Raw genomic sequence first — 22932 nt, 5'->3', positions numbered from 1 at the left:
GCAACAAATTAAAGATTAAGAGAATGCCCATCAACTGGGTAATGACTGAACAAGTTGTGGGATATGAATGTAATGGAATACTATTGCACTATAAGAAATGATGAGCAGGCAGACTTCAGAAAAACCTGGAAAGACTTATATGAATTGATGCTGAGTGAAGTGAGCAGAACCAGGAGAACATTGTACAAAGTAACAGCCACAGTATATGATGACTAACTTTGATGGACTTAGCTCTTCTCAGCAATACAAGGATCTAAGACATCTCCAAAAGACCCATGATGTAAAATGCTATCCACATCCAAAGAAAGAACTATGGAGTCTGAATGCAGATTGAAGCATACTATTTGCTCTTTTTTTTTTCTTCTGTTTTGTTTCGTTTCTTCTTTCTCATGGTTCCTCCTATTGGTTTTGATTCTTCTTTGCAACATGACTAATGTGAAAATATGTTTAACAGAAATATTGGCTTTCCAATATAGGGAGAGCCTATATCAGATTACAGGCCATCTTGGGGAGGGAGGAGGGGAGGGAGAGAGAGAAAATTTAGAACTCAAGAGCCTATAGAAGCGAATGTTGAAAACTAAAAATTAATTAATTTTAAAAAGTTCAAGCTAAAAAAAGTGAATAACAATAAATGTTCTTTTTCTTCAATGTGAAGGAGATGAAGGGAAAAGATGAAAGTCTGGAAGGTCATTTAATTTAAAAATTAAAATTAAATCTATTATAAACAAATGACAACCACAGTTTCCTCAAGGAAATTGTACCACCAGCAGAAGGACATCCCCATAACTAGAGAGATGACCAGTTCTAGAGAAAATGAACAAGATAGTAATAAGGAAACAACACTCACCAGGAAGGCCAAGAGAAGGGAATAGGGAGATTTGGTAGATAGAGGAGGAGAGTGAGACCAGGCAGACAAAAGACAGAGAAATCCAAAGATTCCAACTCCTAAAGCAGAGAGCTCTGAAACAGGCAAGGAGAAAGGCAAGGCTTGTGAGATACTGCAGTGCCACATGAGTCACTCAGACTGTGTGCTAGAGGGCAATTCTGGAGATAAGACTGTAGGGTTCTCCCTCCTGTTTCTCCCCTGAACCCACATGTTGGGGAAAGATGGTCTGGCTGGCCAGCTCCCCTTTCTCTGACTGGGGAATGCTGAGGGAAAGGCCTCTCCCAATCAGAGCCCTGCCCAGAAAGGGGAAGCCGGACAGGCTGCATGGCTCCTTCAAGATCATCTCACATCATCACCTTCCTAGCATTTTTATAGGGAGCTGAGATTGAAAGCACTCTACCTCCATGATCTCATATGATCCTCACAACAACCTTGTGAGATATGTATCATTATTCCTTTTTCACAGATGAAGACACCAAGGCTGAGAAAAGTTAATGACTTACTCAGATTCACACAATGAGTGAGACAGGATGAAACCTCAGGTCTTCCTGACTCCAAGTTCAGTGCTCTATGCATTATGCTTCCTACACTACATATGATGGGGTCAACCCCACTCCCTCCAGCAGAGGGAGAAAAGAGACTGTTCCTAACTATATTGGCTATACAATCTGAAGCTTTCTACTTTGCCCCACCCAGTTTTCTCAACCTCTCCTATTATTGACAAGTGTTTCTATTGGCAGAGCCCGATACCTCTTCCCCAGCCACTTCCATTCTGGGTCTCCTAGCCTCTATGAAGTCCCTTATCTTGTCTATCCCCAAATAGGAACCTGAGGAACTCCTTCCTCACTCCTGACATCACAAGGGCCCACAGAAACCACTCAACCATCCGCTTGCCTCCAAACTGATAGAATGCACTTAAATGTGACCTAATCACTGCACTCTTCTCCTAGCTCTAGTCTATCATGGGGGAAGGCAAGTATAGAGAAAGCTCTCATAACTTCCCTAAGGTTCCAAACCATAGACTTTGTAGAGTATCTAAAATTGTAGTTGACTAGTTGGGTGGGGACTAACTAACAAACAGTTCTGGAACCGTTCCTGTCATCATCATTGCATTGCTGTCTTCTTCATCATAGAAAGGCACCTAGAGTAATCTGGAATTCAAATAGTGCTTTAATATTTACAAAGCACAGTTACATACTTTATCTCATCTGATCATTATTACCTTTACCACCATCTACACCATCATCATTACCGAAGTCAGCAGGAATGCAGGGATCTCTACACCCATATATCCCCAGGTTTAACTCACTTCAAAAAATAAGATCAAAGACTAATTAATTTAGAGCTAGAATAGAGCTCAGAGGTCATTGAATCAAATCTTTCATTTTACAGATGGATACATTGAGACTCTGAGAATGGAAGTGATTTAAACAAGGTCTCACAGGAAATAAAATAGCAGAGCCAGGACACTCACCCAGATCTTTTGACTTTGTTTCTAGGGCTTTTATCACTGTCTCATGCAACATTAAACAACACGTACAAAAACAAAAACAAAGACAAAAGTGTTAAAAATTGATGTTTGTTTCGGTGAACAAGAGAAGTTCTTTTTAAAAGAATCTGGCTGACAATTTTTCCATAAAAAGAAGAACTCCACTGTAATTTTAAAAATTACTCTTTTGCTATCTTCAATGTACATATGTGGCAAATGTGGGATTTTGTGAATCAGGTTTTCTTAAAATCCATGCCCCCTATCCCTACTCAGACAAATTACAGACATGGTCATATCTCTCCCCACTAGATATTACCAAATCAGTCTCTCTCTATAGGGCTGCCAGATCAGTTGTTTTATTTGAAAACCATATCTGAGAACCGTCTATATAGACATGAATCAAAACATCAATGACAGTTTTGGGACAGGACTGGCAACTGGCACATGTTGGCATGCCAAACAGTGAAAAAATGCCTCAGTCCCAGGTTTCCTTTTCCACCTTCCTTTTGGTGGAGAGACACTCTCCAGAGAATGTTAAATAAGGAGGATGGATGATACCTGTCTTATTTATTTTTGACCGGGTACATGAGTTTTTATGTGACTGTGTATCAGATAGAGACAGACAGAGAAATAGGGAGAATGAACAAGTGATTAATCATTAACAAGTCATTGACTATATGCTGGGATGAAAAGAAGATATATTTATCCCAAGGTGTTCCAAGGTCTTGGCAGAGTGACAGGTGTATCAAAACAGAAAACACTAAGAGACATCAATGGAATGGGAGGCAATATGTTATGATGGGGAAATATTGATATTTTTCCATCATAGCATGTTGCCTCCCATTGCATGTTGCCTCCTGAGATCTAGGTTCATATCTCTACTCTGTCATTTATAACTTGGGAGATCTTAGACAAACCATTTCCGTGCTCGTGGTCAAAATTTATTTCTTTTTTTAAGCAGAGGAAGCCTACCCTGATACTCCTCCCCATCTCTCAATTTCTAGTGCCCTTCTCACAGAAGTTGTTTTGTGGTTTTGAACATATTGAGTAATTAATTTCAGTATATGGAGCTTTCCCTTAGTAAAATGGAAGCTTCTTTAGGACAGGAGCTAAATCATTTTTTGGTATCCCTGGCACCTAACAGTGCCTGGCTCATGCTAGGTGCTAAACAAACACTTTTTAAATTGAAATGGATTAAGTTTGCCATTCAAAAAACTCAGACCTGAAGAGTGTATTCAGTTGAATTCTTGAGCTTGGGCAACATAGAAACACTAAGATTCACAGTTCTTAAAAACTCACCTTGTTGAAACACTTTAGGAAAAGACGATCACAGTCATCAGGGTACAGGGCTTGATGCGGACACTGACTGATGCAAAAAGAGACAAAAAGTAAAGTGAAAAGCATTCCCGTCCTGCCCTCATCAGACGGCACTTCATCCATGCAGCTGGTAATGGTGATCCCACATAGAAATAATCGCTCACTGCTCTGCCCTTCTATATCCTGGAGTCAGTATAACCCTTATGGTATCTTACACTGAATTAGTCATTTGTGAATTTGGTATCTCTTGATTATAGTACAGCTTTGGGGTTGAAATCTTGCCCCAGGCACATCTTAGCTGTGTGACCGTGGGCAAGTCACTTAACCTCTCTCAAATTCGGTTTCCTCAGCTGTGCAACTGGGAACATCATAGCACCTACCTCCCAGGATTGTACTGAGGATGAAATGAGATAGTATATGTAGAGCTCTGACCTAATCTCACTAGGCAAGATAAATTTTAGCTACTATTAGCAGTAATATTACTGAGGACAGAAGCTGTCTTATTCAGCTTGTTTTTTTTCCTCTCCAGAAGCTCTTAGAACAAAAGCTTGTACTCATCTAATTGCTAAATGTATAGATGGATGAATGGATGGATGAATAAATGGATGAATAAATGGATGGATGGTCACTTACTCTCAACTCTCAGATTGCCCCCTGAAAAAGGGACGGTGGGAATATGGGAAGGAGTGGGTCTTAGACCTGGGATGACTGTTTACTATCTCCAGGATGGAGAGATGGGGGAGCAGATTCAAAGATTTGAGTTGAGGGGTATTTTGTGTAGGAATGGAGCTAAAAAGGTGAATACTCCATTGGAATAAGTCTGGGTGAAGCTAAAGACAAGATGAAATCGTCCCAGAGGTCAACTATGGAATTACATTGTAAAGATGAAGGATGTTGGAAGTCATAGATTCCATTTACTTCATTTAGAGATGAGGAATCCCACACCTGGCAGTTGAAGAGACTTGCCTTAACTCATACAGGCAATAAGAGGCAGAGTTAGCATTTGAATTTAGGTCCTGTGACTCTAATTTAAGGACTTTTTCCCACTGTCCTACCCTGCATATCATAAAAGACTACAGGTCATGGGGCCATATGGAAATTTCTAGGAGTGGAGAGAGGCTGAATGACTGAAGCCCCTTGAGCTTTTGCTCAATGGCTAGCCTTCATGAGTGGAGGGCCCCCAGTCTTTACAAAGAACATGAAAGCACCATCTGGATTCCATCTTACTAGAAAAGCTGCCTCAGATATTCTTTGACCTGGCATAAAGAAGATGACACAGACTTCATTTTAAGGGACCATGGTTTAAGCCCTACCTAATCCACTCACTACTTCTGTGACCTTATTGCCTTTCTGGACCTCAGTGCCTTGCTCTATAAAATGAGGCAAACAGATTAAAGGACTTCTAACATCCCTTACTACCTCAATAATCCATGGGCTGGCACGTGTCAGTGTATGTGAGTTTGGAGAATGTCAGGAATTGTCTGACACAAGCCAGGAGTTGTGAAAGACACTTTTCCTCCTAGAGAGCTAGGTCTCATGCCAACAGCTCAGTCTGTGATGCCCTATAAAAGGTGTCCCTGCTCCTGGTTCCTCATCCACTCTGGTTCTTCAGCAGAGAATTCCTGTCTGTGTCTGTGATCAGGGTGAGTGTCTGCATGAGAACCCAGGGGGAGGCTTGGAACAGAATATTGGTGGAGAGAGGAAAGTAGAAAGCAGAGGAAGAGAGGAGTAGGAAGGAAGACAGCTGAGGGGATGAAGGGAGAGGGATAGAGGGGCTGAGGAGGAAAGAGTTAAACTGAGTGAGAAATACAGTGACTGATCCAGAATAGAAGCTTGTATTTTGGATTTGTTCTACATTGATGTCCAGTTTGGATGTCCCCATAAAGCAACCAGAAAAGGCTCTGGTCCTCTGGGCAAAGTAGGTGGGGTAGAGAGGAGCAGGAGTAGTCTGAGTTACCAGAAACAGTAACATACTAGAATTGAAAGGCTGTCCTGTGGATGTCAGTGGAAGTCTTCCCCTCTCTTGCGGAAGACACATACCACTACTTAACCTTTAAGATCCTATATGCTTTTCCTCATTCTGCAGTACCCAGGAGGTATATGTGCATTTGTATATGTGTGCATATCTAAATAGATAAACACATGCATATATACAGATAGAAAGAGGAGGAAACAGAGCCAGGAAAAGAGAGGCAGAGAAAACATTGAAAATCTCCTGTACTGTTACAAAATAAACATTCCTTCTTCCCAAATTCCAACCTAAATACATTTTGACACAGGAATTATTTTGTTAAATCTTCTCTTTCTGGATACTGATGTCTTCTAGGCAAAATTCGCCATCACACTAGTGATCAGTTCCAGGTAAAGAAAGCTTTTAAGACTCAATTTCATCCATCTGAAAAAAAAAATCCTATATTGTTTTTCAGGTTTACTGAACTCCCACCAAGATGTCCTGCCAGCAGAGCCAGCAGCAGTGCCAAGCCCCTAAGTACCCCCCTAAGTGTCCCCCCAAGTGCCAGACCCCTAAATGTCCTCCCAAGTGTCAGACTCCTAAATGTCCCCCCAAGTGCCTCCCCAGGCTCCCTGCCCTCCTCCAGTCTCTTCCTGCTGTGGCTCCAGCTCTGGGGGGTGCTGCAGCTCTGGCTCTGGGGGTGGCTGCTGCCTGTTTTCCCACCACAGGAGATCCCACAGACGCAGGCACCAGAGGTCTGACTGCTGTGATAGTGGCAGTGGGCGCAGCCAGCAGTCTGGGGGCTGCTGTTAACCTGGTCCCCTTGGCTAAGAGGAGCAGTGTTTTAGAAATGAAAAGATGCTACTCCCCCTGCTCCCCCTTTCTTATCTCATCTTCATTGCCCCTCTCCTCAGGGTCGTGGGTTGCTGAGATATCCTGAAGGGACTTAAAAAGTTCAAGAAGATATTTGATCTTATCTCAAAACCTCGGATTTCAAAGTTGATCCCAAACTCTGCCTTATTTATCTTTTACCATAATAAACCTCTCTGTTCCTGGTCACAACTGCCTCCTGTTCTCAAATTTTTCTATTTGTTGTTGTTCGGTCACCATGACCCTGTTTAGGCAAAGATACTGGAGTGGTTTGCCATTTCCTTCTCCAGATCATTTTACAAATGAAGAAACTGAGACAAACAGGGTTAAGTGACTTGGCCATAGTCACACAGCTAGTAAGTGTCTGAACCCGGGCTTGAACTCAGGAAGATGAGTTTTCCTGACTCTAGGCCTAGCACTCTATCCACTGTGCCACCTAGCTTCCCACAACTTTCTTATGCTGTAAACCAAACATCTTTGTTGTTGTCACTGGTCCCCCAGAATTTCCCATTTTATGCTGTCAAAGGCCAATTTAGGATAGTTAGTTGTCCTGTGGGTTTCTCTTTGTTCAAGTTGCCCCATCACGGAAAAGCCACTTTGGTTCTGAAGAGCTACCTCCCTCCCATCCTCTGACTGTGGAAACACCATCTTCTGCCCCTGCCCCTGCCATTTGGTGACTCTCCACTCATGGGTTGCAGCCTCTTCCTTCCTCACAAAATCGAGGTGTTAGTGAGGTCTCCATACCCAAAGTCAAGGACCCTCCTTCCCGCTAGTGATACTCTCCCAATTGGGGTGTATAGGGTGCTCAAGTCTGACTAGCACCTCTGCTGTGAAGGCTTACCAAGCCGTTTTCAGGGCTGCTTATCCACCTTTGATGTCTCCCTACCACCCAACTCTCACCCATGGCTCTGAGAAGCCGTAGGATATGTAGCGGTCACACCTTGCTAAACCAGATTGAAGATAGCCAGTGGGCCTCATACTCATCAGTGGGTTAGTGGGGTGTGTGCCCCAAGCACGTGAAGATTTCCCTCAGCAGAATGGGTTGAGAACAATTTCTTCCAATGGCCATGAAGGCAGCCGAAGCAGATGCTGTGGAGTGCTTAGAGTGTGGTCAGACATCAAAGACACCAAGGTCACCTACTGCATCCTGGGCCATCACCAGTGGTCTTGACTTTTTTCTTGCCACTGGACTTTGATGACTCTGGAAGAGAGAGTGAGGCGGACAGGTTTACACAACTCTGCCTCACTTCAATTCAATTCACACACCGGTCAAGACATCACATTGTGATATTATTGGTCCTCTTTGAAAAGGAAGGACAAGCACCAACTCTCTGTATCCCAAAGCCCAACGACGATCTAAAGGCCTTGCGTGCCTTCCCCACTCCCAGACTGACTTTCTGCAAGTACCTGAGGCTCTGGACCTCTCTCTGCATTCTCGCCTTCGCTAAAACCCTCTCATTCCCAAGAGTCCCAAATCCTGGCTATTTGTCAGGTAGAAAGCTTAAGCTTTGTGTTTGTTTTGTTTGTTTTTGTTTATTCCTGTAAAGTCATTCATATATGGAATCCCCATGTGGAAACACTCTCCACTGATATAATAGCTAGCATTCATTTCACTTTAAAAAAGTGGTGAGTTAATTCAACACTGCTCATGTAACATATTCTGTCCTGCTTAACACACCCAATGGACACAGCCACTAGATGACTGGGTGCCCAGAGAGGTAGCTTTTAGTACTTCCAACATTCTAGGGGTGACCCTTTAAGTGTCTATCCTCCTGATCACGGCTCAAAAATCCCCAATAGTGACTCAGTCGGTTATTTTAACAAAGGCATTAATTTACTCAAATAGCATAAACACTCCCAGAATCCAGGATGGGGAAAGTGTGTGCATTAACTTAAAATGCAAAAGAAATCAACTTCTAACTCTAACATTTTTGTAGGGCCTTGATGTCCTTCTTCTCTCCAGGTTTTCTCGAAGTTCCCTAAAAGTCACTCTGCTTTTCAGTCAGGCTGGCTCTTTGCAGGGCGTGGCGACTTCCCTGAACTGGTGATCCAACTGGACTGCTCCTCCCAGGGTAGGGTCTCCACTAGAAGGGCTAATATGGGGTTGAGCTGGGCCAAGTAGGTCCCTTGGTGGCTCTGCTGGGGGCTCCTTCAGCTACTGCAGAAAGTCTCACTTGGGCACTACTCTTCTTCCCCCACATTAATTTACCTTATACTTTTCTATTTGCATTTTATTATTAAGTAAAACAATAAAGACACACACCATAAAAATTAAGAGATAATTAAATCAGGTATCTTTCATAACTCTGGCTAGGAGGAGAAAATTTAACTAAACAAAGGAAAGAGATCATAAAAGATTAAATAGTTCCCATTATATGAAATGGAAAAGCTTTTCCATGAACAAAATCAAAACAGTTAAGGTAAGAAGAGAAAGCTTCATTATTGGGGAGAGAACTATACATCAAATCTCTCTACTAAGGGTCTTATACAGAAGATAGGTAAGGGATGGACACAAATATATAAGACCAAGGTCCATTCCACAATGGATAAGTGGTCAAAAGGATGTGAACAAAGGGTTCTCAAAAGTAGATTTATACGTTCTTAATGTCCACATGAAAGATATTTCCAAATCATTAATAAGAGAAATAGAAATCAAACAACTCCAAGATATTATACCAAGAAAATTGGTGAACTGACAAAAGATAGAAATAGGCAATATTGAAGGGGGTGTGGGAAGACAGACGCATAATACTGGTGGTAGTGCTATGAATTGCTCCAATCAGTTCAGAAAGCAATTTGTCCTCAAGTTTAAAAAAAAAAAAAGCCTTGAAATTTAATCAAAGCAATTTGGATTTGTGCTTTTTTTAAGCATTAAATGTCCGTACTGTTTAGCACAGAGATTCTACCACTAGGCATAAACCCCCAGGAAGATCAGAGACAGAGAGAAAGTTTCCATGTAATCAGAATCTCAGCAACACTTTCTGTGATAGCAAAGAATTGGAAACAAAGTAGTTGTCCCTTGACTGGAAAATGGGTGCATAAATTGTGTAATATATGTAACCCAGGGTGGTGTGAGCATGCCTAGTTAACCTAAAATGTAGACAACCTTGAGGGGCCTTTGAGCATGTCCAGATTGCCTGCATCCCCTACAGGTGAATGGGCATAACTTTAACAAAGAAACATCTACTTCAGGAGGTATAATCACAAATATACACACTTTCTCCCCCAAAACATGTGAGTCATAATCCCCTGGTCCCTTTGCACTGCCTCCATCTCAGGGAAGGGAAAGAGGATTAGGTTCACAGTTTAGCTTGCTTACCACAGAACGTGGTCCCAGTTTCAAGTCCAAAACCCTTGGTTACTCAGGATTTCCACAAGGCCTGGCTGGCTGCGCCATCCCTCTTGTAATCTTAGTTTACCATAGCTGAGGAGGACATCTGAAGAGGACAAACAACACAGAACAACAGAAACAAACCCAGGCCCATTTCTAGGAACCTGGGTAAAAGAAAGGGAGCAGAGGAAAGGGACGCCCTTCCTTTCTCACCCATTCAGTTCATGGCCCTCATACTGTGAGTAAACTATGACCTTTACTCTCAGGCCACAGAAGATAGGGGCAGCTAGGTGGCACAGTGGAGAGAGCATTGGGTTTGGAATCAGGAAGATTCATCTTCCTGCATTCAAATCTCAGTCACTCAGTATCTATGTAACCCCAGTTCCTCATCTGTGAAATAAGCTGGAGAAGGAAATGGCAAACCATTCCAGTATCTTTGCCAAGAAAACTCTGAATGTGATCACAAAGAGTTGAACATGAATGAAAAACAATTGAACAACGATGTTCCAGTTAGTTTGAGATGCTTCCTGATAGATCAGAAATAGGAGGAATGGGCAGCATTCCCTGTAAGACTCTGGAATTGTTGATTGAGAATAGATTGGAGTGATGAGAAGACAAGTAAGCAGGTCACACTTCCCAAGTTTACTATGAAGTTTCACCTACTCCATAAAGACATCTGAGGACCTCCCTCACTGTAGTCCTCCTCTTAAATTCCAGATTTCCTCACTTGTAGCTCCCAGTTAGCCATTATTCATTTTCTGTTCTATGTCATCTCCCATCTTGTTGCCTCAATTGCTGCTTACTTCTCTGTGTCTCACATAGGTCTCTTGCCTTATATATTAGACTGTAAATACTATACAAGCACAGATCCAATTTTACCCATCTTTGTAACCCACAGGGACTGGCCTTGAGCTTTGCATTCAATAGGTGAACAGTACAGTACAGTAAAACAGTAAATAGGTGATTGATTGATTAAATAACAGAGCTGAAGTCTCTAATGGTATTGCATCTATAAATGCCAATTCCTAACTGAGGGGAACTGATAACTGTCATGGATGACTTACAACTAGGAAGGTAAAAAAGGGGCAAAGGTGCCATTCCTTATGACATGGTTTCAAAGACAGACTTCTCATATCTGTGGATAGTAGGCATGGAAGTGCCAAAAAAAAAACTGGTATATGATCCTTGTGTGGAGTAACTGGGGTTACTCACAAGCTCTACTGCATGCTTCGTTTTCATCACCCTAACCTCCACCAGCATCCTCACCATCTACAACCACATCACCATCGGTCATACCACTGATGCCATTACATACACCATCATCATCTTGGCAGTTCCAAATAGGGATTCCCAGAAATATTTGGATCAGTGTCAGTAAATAAGTATGGTACCTTTCAAGATAATTGTTTGGAAAGGGAGGAAATTAATTTTGGATATACAAGATCTGGCGTATTAACTAAAAATTGCCCTTTGATTTTTAAGTCATTCCTCACATGTCTGTGCAAGACTTTGTGGTGTGGTTTGGGTGAAGGCTTTATGAAAAGATAGCTAGATTGTCAGATGGCTACTCACAGGGTCAAAGAGATAAAATACTTCCTGCTTTACTATACCGCCCCCAATGCTGCCCAGTGTGACCTAGCAAGTTTCGTTGTACCCTAACAAGGTCACGCACATGTCAACAGAATGTAGGAAAATAGAGAACTACTAGAAAATGAATGGTCGACATCATAGTCCCACTTGACTAAGTTGTGGCTTCAACTTGGTGTCATATCTTAACTGGTATAGCCATTTTGAGGCATATTTGTGAGGTTCCTCTGAAACCCATTTTGGATTCCCCTACAGGGGCCCCTCTAAAAGGTGAGCAAGTACAGTAGGCAGAGTATTTGATGGGTTCTTTGGTTTTTAGACAGCACATAAAAATAGACCCACTTGACTTAGGTATATGAAAAAAAGGATCCTGAGACAGAATGGGTACATTTCCCCACCCTTAAATCATTTCTCTGTTCTTAAAATGCAGAAGAAAGAGGTTCTATTACTGATGATTGATAACTAACCTTCTCAGGAAGAGGATGGACAGAAATTCACCCTGAAGGGCTGAACAAGGCAAGCGGGAGCCAGAGTGAAGGGTACAGGTTTGAGCAAAGCTATACAGAAGGGGTTCTGGGAACAGCTGGGAAACAGAAGGCATGAGAAGAAGGGTCCCTCAGGGAGGGCGGTGATCAAACACTTTCCCATGTAGTGTGTGGTGTATGTAGTGTGGGGTGAGGAACTAAAGGGTCAGATGATCAGGATGGAATAGAACCACTTATGATAGAGCTTCATGAATGTAGTGTGGGGTGAGGAACTAAAGATTCAGATGATCAGGATGGAAAAGAACCACTTATGATAGAGCTTCGTGAAAGTCCCCTAGACTGCTTTGATGGAGGTGCGAATGGGAAGAAGTTACTCAACAAGAAGAGGGGAGCCTCTCATCCTGAAGAAAAACTCCAACTTTACAACCCTTTGGTTGGAAAGAAGCAAGCTACTGGGACAGCTAGGTGGCACAGTGGATAGAGCACTGGCTGTGAAGTCAGGAGGACCTGAGTTCAAATCCGGCATCAGACCAAACACTTGACACTTACTAGCTGTTTGACCCTGGGCAAGTCACTTAACCCCAATTGCCTAAAAAAAAAAAAGGCAAGCTACTATGGTCTACCAGGGAAGAACAGAAGAGCTGAGGAATGTCAAGAATTACCTGACATGTGGGACTTAGCTGGCACATGCCTTGGGTTGTGAAAGAGCCTTCTCCTCCCACCAGACCATGTCTCATGGCACAGCCTAGTCTAGGGATCTCTTATAAAAGGTGTCCTAGGCATTGGCTCCTCACATAATCTGCATCCTCAAGAACAAGCGCATCAGTGTCTGTGATCAGAGTAAGTCTTTCAAAGCCCTGTGAGGGTGCTCGTTGGTGGGGAGGGTTCGCTTTGAACAATATGCTTCTGGAGTGGGATTGAAGGCAGGAAATGAGGGAATAGGAAAGGAGAGAAGGGAGAAGAAGGAATAAAGATAAAGTTGAAGGCCAGAGAGATGAGGGAAAATATGGAATTGTTAAACAGAGTGAGAAGGGAGGGATAGAAGCTTGTGTTCTGGATTTGTTCTAACGTCTAGACTAATCAAAGAATAGTCTGGGTCTCCTCAGAGAGCCCCATGGGACAAGCCTGGTATGTAGAGAGGGAGGGAGCATCTGGAGTTTGCACTCCTGCAAGCTATACCAATGATTTGAATAGCTAAGCTTGTGTAAACCAGGCTACCACATCCCTTTATTTGTTGGCTCCCACTGTTGGAATATAAATTCATTGAGGATAGAGATTCTCTCTCTTTTGCATTTGTATTTCTAACATTTGGCATGATGCCTGGCCTTAATAATGCCATAGTAAGTGCTTAATATATGCTTTTCTTGTTCAGTCGGTCAATTTTGTGTGGATATTCAACAAGCATCTATTCTGTATAATTTAGCTAGTTCTGAATTACATATGAAATAAATCCATGTTGACAGAAGACTGATAAAAGATTATTAGACTATAAGTTACTGGAGGACAGGGACTACTTCATTATTGTCATTTCCATAACTTTTAGCAAAGTTCCTTACACATAACAGCTGCTTAATAAATGTGCATTTATTAATTGATTAATATACCTTTGAAATAGCGTAACTCACTGTAAGGAAATTTTATCTTCTGACAAATTTTAAGGGGTCAGTACTGCCAGTGGTAACAAATGTACATGGTGTAGATAGGATTTGGTAATATAGTCAGGGTACCAGGAGTACTGGGTCAAGAAACTGTCTACATTCATGCCAGAGGTCTGTGGTCAGAGGATGGGGGAGGGGACAGCCAAGGCTGTTGGGCCTGATTGCCCAAGGCGTACATCCATTTCCATGCTTCTACAAATCAGTTGGATCAAGCCAGCCAGAAAAAAAAGAGAGGGCCAAGGGCCCTCCCAAAGCTTCTGGTGGTAAGAAGTTTGAGAAAATCGAGAACAAAGGTGTTCAAATTGAATTTAACCACAATTGTCCACTCTATGAAAGTAAGATGGTTGAGACGCACAGAAGTCAAGAATGAAATTTATCCTTTCTTTTCTTGCATCTGTGCACACGTTGCCAGTCCCTTGTGTCTAGAATTCATTTTCTCCTCATCTCTCCCTCTTAAATAACTTGATTCATGTAACACTTCTTACTTTAAGTTTTTCATGATCTCCTGAGTTGTTAGTGCTTTCTTCTTTCTCAAAGTATCACGTATATCCTTGTTTCATTACTTGTTTTCCCCCTGTCAAATGTAATTTCCTTGACGGCCAAGGTTATCTTCCATTCAGTCTTTATATATCCACTATCTAGCCCATAGTTGAAGTTGAACATTCTACCGTTGGATTAAATTGTATTGGACTGCCAGCTCCATTCCCCAGATGGTCAAGTGTCTGGGGTCCAATTAGAGAAGAAACTTAGGACCAATCAGTTTTTCTGGTCAGTTACTGGAAATTGGGGATCATGGGAAGGATCTCTGTTTCTAAGCTCTCTTGCTTGTGATAACAGTTTAGATTTACATAATGTTCTGAAGCATTTGTATGTTTTCTCTTTCCCTGGCATATAACAAGCTATTGTTGCCATGGGACTGAGAAAACAGAAAGAGAGTAAACACTCAGAGAGAGGGAATTTCAAATTACAACGAAATTTTGCAAGTGAAAGGAGAGAGTGGGTGATGTGGGACTCTCATAGGCTGAAGCTGATCAGATGGGTGAGGTAGGAAAGGCATCAAGAGGGCCTTGGTCCCTTGGGGGCACACTGGCATATAGTTTCTTTGGATGCTCGGGATTCATTGAGTCCTGCATTTTCTTCATATGTATCAATCCCTGACTACAAATTCTAATCTAAACAAATTTAATTGTAGGAATAATGTAGAGCTAGAAGGGGCTTAGCTCTAAGATGACTCCTTCATTTTATAGGTGAGGAACAGTAAATGACTTGCCCAAGGGTACATTAACCATAAGCAGCTGAGGGGTGATTTGAACCTAAGCTCTCTGACTCCAGAGCCAGTGATCTTTCCATTATAGGTTATAGCTTTCCTTTCTACATGCTACTGGGTTCCAGTCTACAGTTGACATCGCAATATGGGTTGATTCCAAATGAAAATAAATTCTTTAATTTGATATCTCTTCTATATTGTCTTTCAGGTTGAACTCACACAGAAATGTCCTGCCAGCAAAGCCAGCAGCAGTGCCAGGCCCCTAAGTGTCCACCCAAGTGCCCACCTAAGTGCCAGACTCCCAAATGCCCTCCCAAATGTCCTCCCAAGTGTCCCCCCAAGTGCCCTCCCCAGGCTCCCTGCCCTCCTCCAGCCTCTTCCTGCTGTGGCTCTAGCTCTGGAGGCTGCTGCAGCTCTGGGGGATGCTGTGGCTCCAGCTCTGGGGGGTGCTGCAGCTCTGGCTCTGGGGGTGGCTGCTGCCTCTTTTCCCATCACAGGAGATCCCACAGACGCAGGCACCAGAGGTCTGACTGCTGTGACAGTGGCAGTGGGCGCAGCCAGCAGTCTGGGGGCTGCTGTGGCAGCTCTGGGGGCTGCTGTGGGAGCTCTGGGGGCTGCTGCTGATCACCTGGCTCTCTCTACACCAAGAATCAGCAATGCAGAACCAAAAGCTAATAATGACCCTGCCTCAGTCTATGTTTATCCTCCCTCTTCACTCACCCTACAACTCCCTAAAGAGATCTGTATAGATCCTGGTCTCCAAAAGTCTTTGTTGACTCTGTGCCTTGGATCTATCTGGACTCAATTCTACTCTTTTGATTATTGATTGTAAGAATAAACTTACATTCATGGTACTCTTTGTCTAGTGGTGATTGCCTATTTTTTGTGTCATCATACCGGGGCCAGCTCTTGGTCTCTGATCAAGGGTTTTTAATCTCGTCTTTGCATATGTAAGAGACAAATGCACTGTTCGTTCTCCGACATAAACAGTTCAAGTTGGCAGTACTCTCTTTTAAACATACCTGACATAAATCTTCTATTTGTCATACACACCAGGTGCCATCCAGTAGGCTGGATGAATAGTTATTGTTAGGCCTGCACCTAGGTATCCATCATAGAGTAAGACATGATGGTACAAATGAACAACAAACAATGTGTGTGTGACAATTTTGAAAAGTTAGGCTAGGGCTGGGTTGTAACGAGCTTTAAAGGCCAACCAGAGAAGTCTGTGTATAATCCTAGAGGTAATAAGAAGTCATTAGATTTACTTGATTAGGAGGGTGACATGGTCAGACCTGCACTTCAGGAAAAATCAGTTTGATGGTCGTGGAAGATGGATTGTAGTGGGAGAGATTAGAGGCTGGGAGAGCAAGTAGGGGCCATTGCAATGGGGATTGGATAAAAGAGAAAGGAATGTATGTCAGAGATTCTGGGAAGGTAAAAATAACAGGATTTGGCCACTGACTAGACACGTGAGGCCAAGAGACAATGAGGAGCTGATATTGTGAACCTGGGTGCCCCCAATAGTAGCAGAGAAGTTAAAAAGAGGAGGAAAGAGAACAAGATGAGTGCTTTGGGGACATAATGAATTTAAGATAACCACAGGACATCCACAGTGAAAATGCTCCTCCAGTAGTTGTTAATGTGAGACAGGAGACATGGCAGGGAGGGTAGAAAGCTGGCCTTGGAGCCAGGAAGACTCAGGTTCAAGTCCTTTCTCTGACACATATACTGACCATGTGACCTTGGACAAGGTTGTGCTTGAAATAACTCTCTGAGCCTCTAAGTTTTAGATGGAAAAGGTGCCAAACTGATGACAGTGGGACTTCACTTACCCATGAGCTTTCTCCTTCTCTATACTAATGAAATCATAGGCCCAGGCCTTACGTATGCATGTATACATACACACATGTATGTGTGCATGTGCACATATGTGCATGTGTAAACGTGTGCACAATGAATGCACACATGGATGCTTATGTATTGCGCGTATGTTTATGGATATATTATATCATATAACATACGTACATGTGCACACATGTGCTGCCATGCATGTGTATATGCTATTCTAATAGAGGCATTTCTTTCTACTTGAAATCATCCAGTGGAAAGGCTATAGAGAATGTTACCCAATATTTATGGGGAATCCCTTTCTCAATCTTAGCAACATCTGGAAGAACAGGTTCAGGCAAGCATTGTTTAGAGCTTCCTAGACTGGGGCTCCTTGTATTTGTGACATAGACGTAAGAAGACACATGACAGAGAGCCAGAGGGAGTGTCCATTATGCAGGGAGAACCAGGGAATTTTCCAGAAATATTGCAAGATAGGAAAGAGGAAAGAAGAGAAGAAAGATTGCATATTGCAAAAGCATTAACCAATTCCTAACTCCTCCAGTAACCCATCCCAGAATATTTCACTCCTCTCTGATCTTTCCCTCCTCTGAAACCTGCAATGTCATCATTCCTCCTTCTCATTTGAACTTTAATTATTGGCCAATCCCATCTCTCTATGCATATTTGTCTTCCCCATTACACTGTAAAGCCCCACCTGTAAAGGATTAGCTCGCATTCATTATTGTAGCCTGTTCTGCTAGTGGCTTACCTGGGGACTCCCACTGAATACAGCTTTACATAGATAAATATTTATTTATTTACTGATTGACTAACAGATTTGCAGTGAAATTATCATCTGCAATTGCTGGTATCCATTAATGCCAAATTCATCTGCCACTGACACTTTACAAGGAAGGATGTTGAGCAGGGGGCAGGGTGGTGGTCCCAAAGCCATATTTCCCAGGAAGTAACCTCCACTGTCCTTGGGTGGTGGCAGCTGAAAAGCCAGGTCTGATGGTCGTATTGGTCACAATGTAAGGTCACAATGTAAGGTCACAAGTTCTCCTGCAGATTAGCTGTCATCCTATTCATCCTTGCTGTCTGTGTTCTTCACATCCCCAGTCTCTGAATCATAATCTGTAACAGCACCAGCATCAGCACCAGTCACATCATCTATCATTACTCTGGTGGAAGTTCAAAACAGGGATTTGCAGAAATGTTTGGAGCAGTGACAATGAAGAAACGTGAAGGCTTATAAGTTAATCTTTTAGTGTGGGACAACAATCATTTGGCTACATAAGCCAAGTCAACTAAAAGTCTTCTTTTGCTTTTATAATAATGCTTCATGTTTCTCTCTCTCTCTCTCTCTCTCTCTCTCTCTCTCTCTCTCTCTCTCTCTCTCTCCCTCTCTGTCTCTCTCTCCCCGTGTGTGTGTGTGTGTCTGTGTCTGTGTGTGCGCGCGCGCATGCGTGTAATGTGATTTGAGCAAAGGATTTTGATGAAAAGATGGTGGGATGGGCACATAGACATTCACAGGATTAGGGTGATAAAGCCTTCCTACACTCTTTTCCAATTCCCTCTTTGAATTGACCCACAATTTTTCATTAAATTCTGTAGGGCCACATATGTGAGGAGAGTATAAAATTTCAGGAAACCTCAGAAAATGAAAAATAGCTAACTCTATGGTTCCACCTCTATGAGTTGTGAAATCAATTGTTTGTCTAGTATAGCCTAATTAAACCATATTAAAGAATGAAAACAAACAAAAAAGCCAACTTTTTAAAAAGATTTACTGGGGGAAAGAATAGGATAAAAGTAAATATAGGACCCCCTGTTCTGGGTGACTAGTAACATTTAGAAGGCAGAGTCTGCTTTCATCTGGCTTCTGGTTTCTATTCCACAGAGAATGACCTTTGATCTAGAAAGGGCAGAATAAATATGAATAATAGGATCTTGATATCCAAGATAAATGAGCATCAAACTTACCTTGCTGAGTTGAAGTCACATACTTCAAATGAATGGCATCCTCCAGCATCAGAAGAGTAGACAGACATAACTGCTGAGCCATTGCCAGAAATTCTTGAGGGATCACCAGTAAGAGGAAAGGCCCCACAAGATGGGAAGAAGTGGCACTTGGCCCAACTTTCAAAAAAGGAAGAAAATGGGATCTATAAACTATGAAGATTATTCTTCCTGGTAACGTTCGATGACATCTTATGAAATGGCAGTAAGTGAGCAATTAAAAAAGGAGGCATTTATACCCAGTCACCAGTATGGCTTTGTCAAAAACAGATCCTGCCAGACTTTTACATCTCTTCTTTGACCATATTCTTGCTGGTGCATTAAGGGCAGAATGATATGGACATAATTTTGTCTAGATTTTGTTTAAACATAATGAAGTCCCTCATGTTATTCTTGTGGTGAAAATTAGGAGATATAGATTAGGGCCAGATAGTTAGCATAATCAAGACTGGTGCAGGGTAGCTGTGCTCAGCTGAATCAGTGCTATATCCTCTCCGAATATTCTTTCCCTTCTATGGCTAAGGAAATATCCTTTCATTAAATATTCAATGGACTGACTGTGAATATTTTATTTCATTCCAATCTTGAACCAGAAATGCCTTAACTGCCTCAATCATTCCCAGCTTACCAAAGGTGAAAATTTCAAGGAGTATGGCAGACTTGTTTAGAGGACAAACTTCCCAAGAATGAAAGCTCTATACTAAAAGAAGCATCCTACCGAAGCTCATAGGGTTCCTTCTCAATGGAGATCTTTAAACTAAGTTGAGTGAGGGGCAGCTAAGTGGTGCAGTGGATGGAGCACTGGCCCTGGATTCAGGAGGACCTGAGTTCAAATCTGGCCTCAGATACATAACACTTACTAGCTGTGTGACCCTGGGGAAGTCACTTAACCCCTTTGCCTAGATGGGGGAAAAAACTAAGCTGAGTGACCAACTATGTAGTAGGTGTTAGTGGGAATCCTTTTGCAGTTTACATCTGATGTAAACCAGATGGTCACCATGTCCCTCCTAATTCTGTAACTGTTTGAATGAATAAGCAGCACCTCTGAAACCCACCATAGGTTGTTCCTACAGGAGCACCTTGAAAAGGTGATCATAGCTGGGTTCTTTCTGTATCTAGAGGGAACTTTGTGTAGATATAACTAAAGAACCAACCTACTGATTTAGACAAATAAAACAATAGGCATCCAGGGCTGGGCTCCCCCCAGAGAGAAATCAGATTTTTTTCCCCGAAGAAATGAGGGGTTGTGAATTGAGACAGACAGGAATCAGAACCTCTGAATTATTAGAAAAAGGTAGAACTCTCAGAATCATGTTTTCATGGGAATCTTCAATGACATTGTGGAGGTGGTCTGGAAAAGAGTAACAGTAGGAAGAAGGGAAAGGTGGATCCAACCCTGGGAAAAGACTCCAGTTCTGAAGACATAATTTGGATAGAACTGCTGGTTGTGGAAGAGTGTTCTCAAGAACCATCATGATCCATTAGGCAGGGATCCCCAAATGATGCTGAGGAATGCCAAGAATTGCCTGGCACGTGGGGATTGCAGAATACATGCCTTCAGTTGTGAAAGAGCCCTGTCCTCCCACTAGAGTCATGGCTCACGGCAGCTGTGGAGAATGGAGATCCTCTATAAAAGGTGTCCCTGGCATGGGCTCTTCACCCAATCTACCTCTTCAAAGACAAGCTGACCAGTGCCTGTGATCTGGGTAAGTGATTCAAAAGACTTTGAATAGGGGATTTGAGGGAGCGGAAACACCTAAGTGGGAGGCAGACAGGACAGGGCAGGCAAAGGATGGAAATTCAAAGGCAGAGAATAGTAAAGGGACCAGGAATAATGGGGAAGGGTCAAGTGGGGTAAGGAAAGAGTATTAGGATCTTGATCAATACAGATCAAGAATCAGTCTGAGTGTCCCCAAAAAACAAGATATGGGCCTAGAATTTAGAGAGGGAGGGAGCAATTATAGTTCCCAGAAACTATGCCAGTGACTTGTATTCCTAAGGATGTTTTGGGGGAAGTTGTTCTGGCCTCAAGAATATCCCTATTTAAATGCATCTATAGAGTCTGTACAGCAATCCCTGCCCCCCAGAATTACCTAGAAGTTGGATGTATGTTGATAAAATATTGTGTCTTAGTTTATATTTGAAATGACAAAGCTGACAATAAGGAAACATTGCTTTCTGACAGTCTCTGGGTAATGAATATTGTTGAGATAACTCAGGAGCATGTATCTTGATGGTGTAACCCAGGGGATTGTGTAGGCAGAGACACCAAGGGTAAAGGGTAGGAAGGGATTGATTGGCTAGGAGGCATGTCCATTTTCATGACCCAGTGAATGAACTAGGTGGGACCATTCAGAAAGGGAATAGAACAGAGAGGTTTTCTAGTAGAGGGTTTTGAGCAGAAGAAATTGGGAGAATTTTGAACCAGGAAGGGAGAGAACCAAATGTGCCAGCTTCCTAAAATCAAATTGGCTAGTGGAAATGTCACTTAGAGAGGCTACTTTTCCAGATGTAAAGTAGATCTAGTAAAAAAAAATAAAATGTTGAGCCAAGTGGTTTGACTTGCCAATTAAATTGAGATGGAAAGAATAATTAGAGAGGACCCCTGGTGGTGAATTCTCTTTGGCTCACAGTTTTGTCCTACCTATAACTTTTTAATTGTGTTCATAAGAGCTTATCTTCTGTTAATAAATACTAAAAACCTTGCAGACTTGGGATTAAGAAAAGGGAGAGAGGGCAAATTCCCAGAGAAAGATTAGATTCAAGTGACAATGCCTATTTCACATGGGCATTGACATGAGAGGATGGTGAAAACTGATTCAGAGATCTGTCTCAGAAGCAAGGATAGACAGACAAGCTCTGTTGTAGAAGTTCAAAGTACTTCAGGGCACATTGGAATATGCTTTTCCTGGGTGCTATAAACTCAGCGCATCCCAGCTTGTATTCACAGATTCCCAATTCTGGCCACACAGTCCAATATAAACAAACTTAACTTGAATAAAATCTTCCCCAGGTATTTCTTTGGGGATGTAAGTGATTTTTAGACATTACTTACCGTAATAGTAGCTATTGATCTTAAATGTAAATAAATTCTTAGCCTGGATTTGATGTATCCTCATTATCTTTTAGGCTGAGCACACACCAAGATGTCCTGCCAGCAAAGCCAGCAGCAGTGCCAGGCCCCTAAGTGCCCCCCTAAATGTCCTCCCAAGTGCCAGACGCCTAAGTGCCCACCCAAATGCCCACCGAAGTGTCCCCCCAAGTGCCCTCCCCAGGCTCCCTGCCCTCCTCCAGTCTCTTCCTGCTGTGGCTCTAGCTCTGGAGGATGCTGCAGCTCTGGGGGATGCTGTGGCTCCAGCTCTGGGGGGTGCTGCAGCTCTGGCTCTGGGGGCGGCTGCTGCCTCTTTTCCCATCACAGAAGATCCCACAGACGCAGGCACCAGAGGTCTGACTGCTGTGACAGTGGCAGTGGGCGCAGCCAGCAGTCTGGGGGCTGCTGTGGCAGCTCTGGGGGCTGCTGTGGGAGCTCTGGGGGCTGCTGCTGATCATCTGGTTCTCCCTGCACCAAGAATCAGTAACATGGAACCCAAGGCCAACAAAGACCCTTCTTCAGTCTGAAGTTTCCCCTGCTCCTCCCTCCCAACTCTCCTAGCTCCTTCCTAAGATTACCTGTATGGACCCTGCTTCCCATAAGCCCTTAATCACCCTATACCTTGAATCTACCTGGCCATTGTTACACTACACCTCCTTGGTCATTTACAACAATAAATCTGTGTTCACAGCGATTTTTGTCTGGAGGTGATTTTCTTTCTGCATATTGTTACTGAGTACTGCTCTTTCTCTCTGGTTCAGTTACTGGAATCATAACTTCAACTGTTTAAAAGATAATTTAACGTATTTTATTTTCCTCTCAACAAACACATAAATGTTTGTTAAATTCTGGTCTCCTGAGGTTCTATATGAATTTTTCTAAATATGATACTTGTGACTCTTTCAATATTTCAATAATGCTTTCTAGTCATATCACTTTCTTCCCAAACTAGGGGTGTCCCTTGAAAGCAACCTTCTTGTATTGAATCAAATCAATGGTGGTTACATTATATGCCCCATTATCTAGATTCATGCTTCTTATGACATTGGGTAAATGACAGAAGAGAAGAAGGCTTCATTTTCCAGCAGCATCTTCATATTCTCTTTTCTCAGAAAGGAACCTATCTTCCCAAGGAAGGGGCTCTT

Source organism: Phascolarctos cinereus, unplaced genomic scaffold (genome assembly GCF_003287225.1).
Source record: "Phascolarctos cinereus isolate Bilbo 61053 unplaced genomic scaffold, phaCin_HiC Scaffold_5;HRSCAF=322, whole genome shotgun sequence".
Lineage (NCBI taxonomy): Eukaryota > Metazoa > Chordata > Mammalia > Diprotodontia > Phascolarctidae > Phascolarctos > Phascolarctos cinereus.
This window is presented reverse-complemented; position numbering follows the sequence as displayed.